At 37.5% G+C, this 13,790-nt stretch overlaps 1 protein-coding gene across 1 annotated transcript in view; it reads left to right on the top strand.

The window, feature by feature from the left end:
- Nucleotides 1-13,790, top strand: part of LOC150109852 (A disintegrin and metalloproteinase with thrombospondin motifs 9-like) — a 605,150-nt gene that overhangs the window by 559,124 nt on the left and 32,236 nt on the right. The window lies entirely within an intron of this gene.

Here is a 13,790-nt window from a genome sequence, read left to right on the forward strand (position 1 = left end):
CCATCTCTCTCCAGTTCTTTCATCCTGCTTGTATCCTGCATACCACTTCCTTCTCAGCCTCACCCTCCTCTTTCATTGTTTAACCTAAGTATCCAAAGTCACTGACCTTCCTGATGACATTTCCTTCCAGCTCCAGATCTGTCTCCTGGCTGCCATCCACTTTGCAACACATATACTTGGTCTTATTTCTGCTCAGTCTTATACTTCTCTCTTCCAGTACTTTCCTCCAACTGTCCAGTTTGGCTTCCACTTTTTCTCTTGATTCATTCTGCACACAGCACGATGTCATCTGCATACAACATAGTCCAAGGCGTGTCTTCTGTCACCATCACAATATTAAACAGGAACGGACTTAATGCTGACCCTTGATGCAAGCCAACTGTTACTGGAAAACTTTCTCTCTCTCTCCCAGGCAGGTTTGAACTCTTGTCTTCACATTTCTGTACATCTCCTGCACCAACCTGATATATTTCTCCAGTACCTTCTTCTCCCTCAGACACCTCCAGACTTCTTGCCTTGGCATTCTATCATTCGCTTTCTCCAGATCAATAAATACCAGATGTAGCTCCCATTGCTTCTCTTGAAACTTTTCCATTATCTCTTGTACCCCAAAGATAGCATCTGTGACTGATCAACCAGGCATGAAGCCAAACTGCTCACACATTTCACAACTGATAACATAATATGCTGCAAATTTAATGTTTTTCCACACAGTGACTCTTGGTGATAATGCAGTGATATTTTAAAGGATGACAAAAAAAGTTTTCAAGCAAATTGTAGTCCCAGCGACTTTACCTATCATTCATGGTGCTCCATCAGTACAAACACTGATGAGTTTACTAGAATCTACTTGTAGATTTTCTAGGCATGATTTTACTTTCTCAAATATGTCTGATTCTCTTGTTTTTCCATGAAGTGATTCAAGACCAATAAGGTCTTCAAAAATTATCTTCAGTTTCTCTTAAAAAAATGTTTAAATGGACTACATCACATTTGTCAACAGATTCTTCCAAAGCTAAAGAAAAGAAAGTACAAGTATAGACAAGGTCTTTCAGTTGCTCACATACATCATGAGAGTTCTTCAGTGCATCTTGTAACTGTTTGCTTTGACAGAGCAATTTTGTTTACTTTCCTTTTTTGATATTTTTATTACCAAGGCATCTTACAAATATTTGGAGACAAGGCTTAGCAATTTCTTCTCCATTAAAAAAAAGACTTCTGTTTCTTGGCCAATGCTAAAGCAATTTCATAGGATGCATCTGTCATTGCCAAACTTTCATAACTTCTTGAGCAACCCACTCCTGCCCCTGTACCAGACTCTCATAAATCCACCTAGTCTTTGAATAAAATCTAGAAAGCCTTTCTGGTCCATGGACGAACTCTTTTCAGCTGCCCTGCCATCAACACCTGACATGTGGAGAGAATATTGGTCCAACAAACGGCTTCCTGGTAGAAGATCCCTGTGCTCTGCAGCCTGGTTTTGCTCTTCCTAGGAAGATTTCGTCATCAATTAACAGGATCAGAACTAACCAGGGCAGATGTGGCTACCTACTACATAAATGGAGGCTGTTAGACCACCCTTATTGTGATTGTTCTCCCATGGCTCAGACGATTACTCATATTGCGAACGACTGCCCAAGGTGCCAATTTCATGGTGGTGGTCTACAGGATATCCAAGGTGACAAATGAGGCTTTGGATTGGCTTTCCAGACTGGACATTGACCTATAGGCTGTTCTGTATTCCTTTTGCCATAAGAATAAATAAATAAAATAAATAAATTGCCAGTGAAACCTTATCAAAAATGGACTAATAAATGGTCAAATGTATAGATACTTAGGCCACATCTATGTCTTCTATTAGTTTATACTAAGGCAACTTGTAAATGCTGGGAAGTGTATTCCCGTAAACTCTCTGGTCATCTTACTTTACAAAACTTTCATAGCCTACATTGGCTTTGAAATGATGCTGGATTTAACATCCACTTATATAATTTTGCATCATCAAACCGAAGCCTTTTGACTCTTTATTTTAGTAAATATATCATCTTCTTTTAATTTCTTCCTTTTTCTTAATCACATATTCTCTCCTTAACTCATAACCAGGCACTAGCTTCAGTTTTCCTTCTATTTAAGTCTGATATTATGTTTTATAGTATCTAATAAGATCATGTCTTTTATTATGTGAGAAAGTGTTCTCACAAACAATGCACAACAGTTTTCCTGACAGATTCACTATAAATAAGAACTCATTTTTCCACTGTTCATGCTTACTATCATTTTGTTTTTCATTTGCTTTGTGATGGGTAACTGAATGTAAAAACAAGGCTTAATTTTCAAAAAAAAAAGTACAAAAACTGCAAATGTTCACAAAATATAAAGCACAACTCCATAGTACATGACAATTAAAGATATGCATGAAACAATAAAATCACTAAAAATAATGACTAAGTTTTACCTTTTTTTTCTACAATTCGGTTTTTGGTCAATACTTTTGCATAAATAGGCTTACGTTTTGTTATTATCATTGGGATCCAATGCACTGATGTGATCATCCAATGTGCCACAGGTTGACAATCCCAGATCTATTCAGATTCAAGAAGTTCCCTACATGCAATAAGATGTGCACAGCTGCAGAAACATCCAGATCTCTCTTAAATTCAACGTTCTCTCTCTCATAGTCATGGAAGCTACACTTGGATGTACACTTCTGTTGGATTCCAAACGACATTGAGATTAAAGGAAATGAGGCTACAGATACTGTAATTAAGTCAGCTTGTTTCTCAACCTTCCACCATCTTCCTGTCCCATTTTCCAATTGCAGGCAGATTGTAAGACAGATACTTTTATACCAGTGGTAGTCATCATGGAATAGTGAGACTAATAATAAGCTCTATTGAATCAAGCCTGAAATTAAATTGTGGTAGTCTAGTCTATGCAAGGATCATAAAGAATCTTGCTTGGCTCTATATAGGCCATAGTAATCATACACACACACACATGCACACTACTTCCTATTTTGAGGGGGTGATGACATGTCTATGTGTGTGAGTTGTATGAAACTGGACTAAACACCATATTTTAATCAAACACCTTTGTTTTGATGAGCACAGTCATTATTTTAGTCACTTTCATAATCTGAGTCCTATACATTCAGACAGATTTTATCAGATCCATCAAGTGTCACCCAAATTTTTGCAGAGTTCTGCCGACTCCGTGGAGGGTGCAATATCATCATCATCAAATTCCTGACAGGTACCCTCAAGGGGTGTACAAGATATTATGATAGAACTACATGAAGAGCTTACTTCATTACTAACTTCCTATCAACAATTTTCCTCCAAATCAATCTGTTATCTGTCAAGACTCTAACATTATCAGATCTTATATTTCTGTCTTCTAAGGCAAGTTTTACTGTATCAACCCACCTATATCTTGGTCTTTTTCTACCAATCTGGCAGAGAATGCTTGTTTTGCTAATCTTTCCACTCCCATTCTGTTTAAGTGACCATACCACCTGAGATTAGCTCTGCTAACATATTCCTGGATGCTAACATTATCAAGTTCTTTCCTAATATCCTCGTTTTTAATGTGATATTGCCATTAATGCCACCTGTTCACACCCCTAATCTTTCTCAGGACTCTCATATCTGTGGTCTCTAGTCTTTGGTCAAGTGTTTTATTTCTAACTCAGCTCTCAGATATCCATTAGTTCAGACTGGTCTGAATTGGTCTGAACATTGGCTTGTATACAGCTAATTCAGTGTTTTGATTAATTTCTTTCTTATTCCATATAAATTTATTCTGTTGACTTCCTACCATACCAGTTTTGTTGATTTTGTTGTCTATTTCCACATTAAATCATGCCTAAGTGGCTGAAATATTTTACTTGTTCTATAGGGTTCTCCATTCACAATCCAGCTAATATTTCAATGTTTTTGCCTATTTTCATTATCTTTGTCTTGTTATTGCTGATTTTCATACCAAATTAATTATAACACTTATTCAATTTATTCAGGGAATCTTGCAGACTTGCACCAGATTCATTTAAAAGTATAACATCATCTACATAAAGCAAAGAGCCGAGATTAACATCTCCAATTTTGATATCAAGTTTAATACCACTTTCCTTCATAATCTGATCCATATAGATAATGAATAACAGAGGCGGATAATGTATATCCTTGTCTAACACCAGATTTAACATCAAACCATCTTTCTGTTCTTTCTTCCTTCAATTCTAACTGCTGACTTACAACTCAAAGACTAAGTATTTCTTGATATAATGTCCCATTGACACTATACAACTGTAGCATTTTGAATAGCTTTTCTCTTGGCACCTTATCATATATGCCTTTTGCAGATCTATGAAATTTAAATACAGATCCTTGTTATATTTGTTATATTCCCATGATTGCTCAACTATTTGTCCTAAAGTGAAAATCTGATCCTGACAGCTTCTATTTGGCCTGAATCAAGCATGTTCTTCACCAAGCTTCCCTTCCACAATCCTCCTCAACCATTTCTCAAGTATATTTGCATAAATCTTACCAGGAACACTCAGTAAGGAAATACCTTTGTGATTCTCATATTCAATTTTATTTCCCTTTTTCTATACTGGTATTATGAGAGTGCTATTCCAATCATGTGCAGCCACTGCAAAACTTTTTTACCTCCATACTTGAGCAGTCAGGTATCATCTACTCCTACTGCTTTTCCACATTTCAGGCTTTTGATGATTTTCAACTATGGATATGTATTCCTGATTGCATGCCTGTTGGGTGTTTTTAAGCACTACTATTTTCTCCAGTTTCATGTCACCTTTATCATCTCTAATTCTTTTTACACATTTATCCGATTGAACCATGGAATGTATTGCCTGATAGAGTGGTGAGAGCAAATACGGTCAATGAGTTCAAGGAGTGGTATGACTTTGTGTTTCCTAGGAAGGACCTCCCACGACGAGTCTTTTGACTCATTGGAGGTTTGAATAATAATAATAATAATAATACTTTCTGAGCTTTTACAACAGCCTCCAGATTTCCAAGCCTCCAGCAGCCTCCATAGGGTTCAATGACAATAATTTATTGTACATATGTTTTTAAAACTTAGTTTTTTTCAATCTTTTATGAATGTTTTTAGTCTTTTTATGCTCCTTTTTACACCTGTTTTTCTATACATTTGTTTTTTTCCACATTTATGCTCTCTTATCTCTTTATTACCTTATATACTGTTAAGCATGACCTAGACTATCCTTGTGCCAATAAACCACACAAACAAACCTTACTTTTCCTTGATACAGTTCCTCATACACAATTCTGATATCTAACAGATAGCTAGTTTGCTAATCTAATATTTATCCCTCATGCATTACAACTTAAATGTCAGTTTATTACGTGCCATCCTGTCAAAAAAAAAGTCTTTCCATTTTCCCTCATCAACCACTCTTGTCGACATTATTAAAGGTAAGCATATTACTAAAATAAGAATGTTTCTTAACAAATCCATGCTGACTTCACAGATAATATTACACTCATCTGCCTAAATCTGTATATGATCTCTCACTAATTTCTCTAATCTTAACTAGTATAGAAGAAATACAAACTAGTCTGTACTTCAGTGCCTGCATTCTACCATCATTCTTATACACAGGCACTATCTTATCCTCCTTCCACTCCATGCGCTCTTTCCTAGGAGCAATACTTTTCATTGAACAGCCGGGACAATGAAGTAGTCAATTCTTTAGCACATTCTATTAAAAAAAAGCACATGGTGAAATACCATTTCTTCCCACTGCCTGGTTGACTTCAGAGTACTTAGTATGTGAAATGCATTCAACTCATGCACTTCTAAACTTTCAACCTTTCCCATCCAGGAATAAAATCTCCTTTTCCAGGATGACATTTCCCAATAAAGTAATCGTTAATGCATTTTTGAAAATTATGGAGACAACTACCGTGTTTGAATGAAAACTTTAGTTTAATATAACTAAAATCTACATTCGACGTTTCAACCTTTATGTCAACGTCATCTTCTGGAGCATACAACTATACACAGGAAACAAGCTACACTACAATCACACTGGTTTGTTAAAGACACTGACCAACCGCTACAACAATTGTTGTCCTGACCTCTGGTGGGAAAAAAAAAATATACATCAACACTAGAGTCTTATTAGTGTTATCTGTTGGTTGTAGAAATACATTGGGCACAACAACAAGTATCTATCTATATACATTCTATTAAAAAAAGCACATGGTGAAATGCCATTTCTTCCCACAGCCTGGTTGACTTCGGAGTACTTAGTATGTGAAATGCATTCGATTCATGCACTTCTAAACTTTCAACCTTTCCCATCCAGGAATAAAATCTCCTTTTCCAGGATGAATATTATGTATATAGATAGATACTTGTTGTTGTGCCCAATGTATTTCTACAACCAACAGATAATACTAATAATAGGACTCTAGCGTTGATGTATAATTTTTTATTTATTTTTTCCCACCAGAGATCAGGCCAACAATTGTTGTAGCGGTTGGTCAGTGTCTTTAACAAACCAATTTGATTGTAGTGTAGCTTGTTTCCTGTGTATAGTTGTATGTTCCAGAAGATGACCTTGACATAAAGGTCAAAACGTCAAATGTAGATTTTTATTATTATTATTATTATTATTATTATTATTCAGGCCTCCAAGGAGTCAAAAGACTCATTGAGGGAGGTCCTTCCTAAGACATAAAGTCTGTCAAGACTCATCGAGGGGAGGTCCCCCCTTGAGAAACACAAAGTCTATCATACCACTCTTTAAACTCACTGACCGTTCTCGCTCCCACCACTCCATCAGGCAATGCATTCCACGGCTCAACCACCCTCCACACAAAGAAACCACTCCTTACCCTCTTGCTCACAGTTTCCTTTCGTAACTTCCAGGGATGGCCTCTTGTCATCACTCCTTCCTGCTGATCAACCAAGCGAAAGAACTCCCCAGTGTCAACCCTGTAACCACCTCTCAACAGTTTAAAAGTCTCAATCATATCACCTCTCCTTCTTCTATCCACCAAACTCTGCAGTCCACATTCTCTCAGCCGATCCTCATAACTATCCTTGTACAGTCCTGAAACCATCTTTGTCATCCGTTTTTATATCCTTTCCACAGTTAATTTATCCCCTTCAAATCCTGGGGACCAAATCTGAGAACAATAGTCCAAGTGTGGTCTGATCAGAGACTTATACAACGGAATGATAACCCTCTTATCTCTGCAGGTCAGTGTCCTTCTCATAATAGCAGCAATCCTCTGTGTTACCTTCACCACCTTTGCAATATGTCCCATAAACTTCAGGTTTCTATCAATCATCAACCCCAGATCTCTTGTCTCCCCTACTTTTTCCAGTATAACTCCTCCCATAGAGTATGCAGCATCCCATCGATGTTTCCCAAACCTCAAGACCTTACATTTTGCTGCATTAAACTGAAGCCCCCATTCATTTGCCCATCTATCTAGCTTATTTAAATTCTCTTGCAGGGCTACCACATCTGCACTATTACTAATAATCCTTCCCAGCTTCGCATCATCTGCAAACAACTGAATATCCCCCTGCAATCCACTGGCTATGTCATTGATATAAAGGTTAAACAATATAGGTCCTAGTACTGAGCCCTGTGGGACCCCACTTGTAACCCTCTGCCTCCTGGAAACTGCTCCACCATACACAACTCTCTGATATCTATCAGACAGCCAATCCTGAATCCAGTTGACCAATCTGACATCCAGACCCATGTGCTGCAACTTAAATATCAGCTTATCATGTGGCACCCTGTCAAATGCCTTCGCCAAGTCTAAGAAAATTGCAGTATATGCCTTTCCCTCATCTAATGTTCTTGTAACTTTATTATAAAAGGCTAGCATATTGCTAAAACAAGAGCGTCCTTTCACAAATCCATGTTGATTCTCACAGATAACATTACCCTCGTCTGCCCAATGCTGTGTACGGTCCCTCACTACTTTCTCCAAGATCTTAACAACTACTGATGACACACAGACTGGCCTATGATTAGACACTTCCAGTCTGTTACCACTCTTATGCAGTGGCACTATCTTACCTTCCTTCCGTTCCCTGGGCACCTTTGCCAAAGCCAGACTTTCATTGAAAAGCCACGTTAAAGGTACTGTCAGTTCCCTAGCACATTCTCTCAAAACTCGTGGTGAAATACCATCCAGTCCCACAGCTTTACTGACATCCAGAGTACTCAGTATCTGAAACACACTCTCCTCCTGTACCTCCAGACCTCAAACCAGTCCTATCCCTCTAGCATTAAAACTAACTCCTCTAGGATGAAATACTCCAATAAAGTGTTCATTGAACAATTCCACTATGTCCTCTGTATCAGTCACTCTATTCCCATTTTTATCCCACAATATCATTCTTCCACAGTCATTTCTCCTCCTACTGGCCACATAGCTAAAAAATTCCCTAGGATTTTCTTTGGATCTTAGGGCCAATCTCCTCTCATATTCCAGTTTCGCTTTCCTTACCACACTAGTCACTCTTCTGGCCTGTGTCTTATATTCCTCGTGCATCTCTTCACCTGTCTCCTTATATCTTTTCCATAGCCTCTTTTTCGCATGCAATTCCTGTTTAATATTGTTTGTCATCCACTTTACTCCAAATTGCATCTTCTTCTTCACTCGTGGTATACAACTTACCATTGCTGATAACAAATATTCTTTCACAATTTCCCACGCACTGGTGATATCCCGGCCTTCCAATTCCTCCCTCCATGAAACTTCCCGAAGTTGACATCTAAGACTATTATAATCATCTGCCATATAATTCCACATAAGTTCCTGTCTCTTTGATACTCCTGCATGTTTATTCATTTTCCAAGTCAACACCATATGGTCACTCTCTCCAACTGGTGGGAGAGACATCAACTCAGTTATTATCAACTCTTCTGATGCTATAACCAAATCCAAAACTTTTGAACCTCTTGTTCCCTCTGTTACATGTTGCCTAAGACATTTGTCCCTCAAGAATTCTAGAAATTCCATTCCCCTATTGCTACATGCATCTTCCTCTCTCTAATTTATACTACTGAAGTTAAAATCTCCCATAACAATCATTCTTCTTGCACTTGCCAAACTTAGCTGTCTAAACATCTCGTGGTCCCCATCCTCTGTGCTCCTGGGTCTGTAGCAACACCCCACTAAATATCCTGTCTTGCCTACCTCTACCTCACACCATATGCTTTCAAAATCATTTGTCTCACTTCCTTCCAAATTCTCCACTCTTAGAGGACATAGGTCATCACTTATCATAAGCAGCACCCCACCACCACCATGCTTTCCCCTCCTATCCTGACGAAAAATGCTATACCCAGCAACTTCTATTCCTGTTGTTATATCCCCTTCTGTCAACAACGTCTCAGTGATCACAATAATTTTTGGCCAGGCTGGTGCTATTTGCGCCACCAATTCCTCTCCCTTATTCCGGATACTAGAGGCATTAGTATAAAGCATATAAATGCCATTGTTTCTATACCCAGCATTATCCCTTCTAGACTCCACTGGGCTCAGTGTTACCTGACATTGTCTCCCTTCTCCCAAGTATCCATTCCCACAAGAGGCCACCCCTGCTATCATCGTCCCTGGTACACACTGACTCGTTCAGAACAGCAATCTCTCCAGATGCCTACGTCCTTCCTCATTCAAATGTAAACGGTCTCTCGCATACAACTCCTCTCTTTCCTCAAACGCACTCCAAGCATCCACATATACCAGTCCTCTCTTGTCACACATTCTCGCTATTATGCCATTCAATATCACTGCTCTTCTGCTCAGCTTCATTATCATACCTAGGCAACACGCACATTATTTTTCCTCTCTCTGTCTTCTTCCGTACAGTCTCAAGCAAAAATCTCATATCTCTCGCTGCCCAACTTACATTACCACTCAAGTCATTCGTTCCTACCATCACAATCATCTCATCCACCCTTTCACCTCTCTTAATTGCCATAGCTACCCTTTCTATTGTTCCTCCTGGCAAACACTCCTTATATTAAACTAAAGTTTTTATTCAAACACTGTAGTTGTCTCCATAATTTTCAAAAATGCATTCGGATCACTGTGTAAGCCTAAAAGAACATAATCATTAAACTGCTCCACTATGCCATTTGCATTGGTAACTCTACCCCATCTAACAGGATCATTCATACACAATCATTTCTTCTCCTACTGGCTACATAATGTAAACAGTCCTTGAGATTTGCTAAAGAAAATCTCAATGACTGTGGTGCTGTTTTCTTCTTGCATTTCATTTTTGTCTTCTTTATTATATTAGTTACTTTCCTGTCTTCTCATATTCTTCATTCAACTGCTCTTCACTCCTCCATTATTATTATTATTATTATTATTACCTGAGACCTCCAGCTTGTCAAGGGCTCATTGATAGAGGCTATAAATCACCAAAACCAGCTATCATACCGTCCCTTAAATTTATTCACACTAGATGCACTCAATATCCCAAAGGCAAAATATTCCACTCTCTCACTGCTCTGTGAGAGAAAAACCTTGCTCTAATCCCTTTCTTGACCGTGGGCAAACTTAACTTCCATGGATGCCCTGTGTTCTCTTCCCCACCTTGCATATAATGAAAATTTTCATCAGCCAATATACTATAACAGCCATTCAGAAGTTTATAGACCTTTATCATATCACCCCTCTTTTTTCCTGTTAACCAGTGTGTAATCCACATACTCTCAAATCTGCCCTCATATAGCATAATCCCTTAATATAATATAATATACTGCTGGAATCTCTTCACCAAATTCCATAATATGGATACAATCTTTGTAATTCTTCTTTGCATTCTTTCCACAGCCTTTTTATCCTCTTGGAACCCAGGAGACCAAATTTGTGCACAATAATCAGGTATGGTCTTATCAAGGCCTTATAAAGAGCCGAAATGACTTTCCTTCATGGCTGCACAGTGATCAGCATTCATTATAAAAAATATGGAGACAACTACCATGTTCAAGTAAAACTTCAGTTTAATATAAACCAAAATATCATTCTACATCTTGACCTTCACAAGCTAACTGGAATCTACATGGTTTGTTAAAGTTACATTAATTTGATCAACCATTAAAACTACTGCACAAATCCCAAGAATTTGGATGGCACACATTCAGCTCACTTAGTTCTTAAAGTTTTTCCAGTAAACCTGGACTTTAGGGCTCTAAGCAATAATTTCAGCTCTTATTAGTCACCACCAGTGTACTTATTATTATTATTATTACATGACACCTCCATGGAGTCCAAAGACTGAGGGAGGGCACCCATTCTACAACTTCACCACTCAGTCCACCAACCACAGCAAACTGCATCATCTACACCAACAGCATCTACTGCCTACTACCATCACCACTAATATTTTCCCAGACAGTCACAAACATTCATGCTCTGACGGGATTTGAACTCGCAACCTTTTGACTGGAGAGCAGATATGCTAGCCACTCGGCCAACCAGGCCAGCAATATGAGTAATTATTTGAGAGAAGGTTGCTCTCTATCTTAATTTATTTTTTTGTAACCAAATAGATAATAATAATAATAACAGAACTCTAGTTTTTGATGTTGTAAGTTTTTTTTTACACTAGAGGTCATGCCAATAGTTTTAGCAGTTGATCAAATTAATGTAAATTGTAGATTTTAGTGTATCTTGTTTCTTTGTATATATGTGTATACTCCAGATGATGATGACCTTAATGTGAAGGTTGAAACATCAAGTGATTATTTTGGTTTATATTAAACTGAAATTTTACTTTAACATAGTAGTTTTCTCCATAATTTTTATATTCCAAGCCAAAATGACTTCTTTATCTTTACTTGTCAAGGTTCACTTCAATATTGCAATTATCCTCTGAGTTGTATTTGCAACTTTTGCAATGTTGACCTTTGCACTTCAAATTCCTATTATGCCAAGATCCCTAACCTCATCAGTAGAATTAAACTGATGGTCATTTTCATTTCTCCAAATTTCCAGCTATTCAAATCATTTTGTCGGTGCTTGATATCAGTAGTATCCTTGCTTATCTTTGCATCATCAGCAGACAATTGCACATCTCTTGTTAGACCCTTCCAAATGTCATCATTAATGTATAGATTGAACAACAAATACTTTTTCCATAATCTCTTTTTCATCTGCAGTTTCTGTTTGATTTCATCAGTCATCTGCTTTATGCCAAAACATTTTATCTTTTCATATGAAGTATACTATGTGCTTCTACTGCTAATATATATTTCTTTAGTCAAATTTTCAGGACATAAATGGTTCATAAACAGAACTATTAGTTTTTTCTTTTGGCCTGAGGGTGCCATGAAAAAAGTACTGAGATGCTAAAGGTGCCATGAATTGCAAACGTTTGGGAAGATCCTCTGTATTAGAATATAAGAATATTAGAAGATCCTCTGTATTAGAATATAGATTAATCACTTTTTCCTATAAAAATCTAATCTCAAAACATATCAAGTGCTTCTGCATTTCAATTGAAAGAATGATGGAATATTGTGCCCTTTGAGTGGGAAGACCTGGGTTTGATTCTCATCATGATGAGAAATTTTTATATGGACTATTTCAATTGAAAGTGAGTTAGCCAGTCTCATACAGAGGTTTTTCTCCCAGAAACTGTTTTGCATCCCATGGTGCTGTGAGTAAATAATGGACCATGTGCATGTGTGTGTGTGTGTGTGTGTGTGTGTGTGCGCGCATACATGTGCGTGCGTGTGTGTGTGTGTTTTGATGGATGGAGTATTGGGTACTGCGTGTGGACTAGTGCCCTCCTGCAATAAGTCCCTGAACTCCTTCAAGGTGACGTAATAATAATAATAATTATTATTATTATTAATTTTTTGAAGTCATAAGAGACTTCTAGACCTAATCTAATAATGGAAAGGAAGATTATTATTATTATTAAGAAAGACCTCCAGGAAGTCAGGAATTCATCAAGGAAAGCCACACTATTCACACCAGCCCATCTTACCTGTTCTTGAATTCATTCATGCTACTTTCACACACAACATCCAATGGCAATCCATTCCAATCATGCAACACTCTATGAAAACACTCTGAGAAAAATGTAGTCCTAACCCCATCTTGACAGCATTCATTCTCAACTTCCATGGATGTCCTCACATCCTTTCCCCAACCTTCATAAAATGAAAAATTCCATCTATTGAAATTCTGTATAACACTTTCAGAACTTTTTAAGACTCAATCATATCATATCATATCACCTTTCACCTACAAATTCTTGATCTGTCTTCATAATCTGTATTTCACAATTCTGATATCATCTTTGGCACTATTCTTTTCATTCTCACCACTGTATCAGAATCACCACAGAAACAAGGAGACCAGACTTGCATGCAATAGTCCAAGTGAGGTCTTATCAAGGCATTGTAAAGAGCCAAAATGACTTCCTTATCTTTACATGTCAAGGTTTGTTTCAGCATTGCTATTACTCTCTGAGTGGTATTTACAATTTTTGTTATATGACTTGAACTTCAACTTCCTATCTACTAAAACTCCAAGATGAATATATAATATAATACAACATTGGCTATCTAATCACACCAAAAATGCATGCTTTTACATTTATTAACATTGAAAAATAACAGCAATTTTCACATACACACAATTCCACACTATTCAAATCATTCTGCAAGTACTGCATATAAGCAGGACTTCTGATTGCCCTACCTATCTTTGCATCATCAACAAATGCTGTAGCTGTATATT

Source organism: Typopeltis vanoorti, chromosome 1 (assembly GCF_054136105.1).
Source record: "Typopeltis vanoorti isolate ZY-2024b chromosome 1, IOZ_Tvanoo_1.0, whole genome shotgun sequence".
NCBI lineage: Eukaryota > Metazoa > Arthropoda > Arachnida > Uropygi > Thelyphonidae > Typopeltis > Typopeltis vanoorti.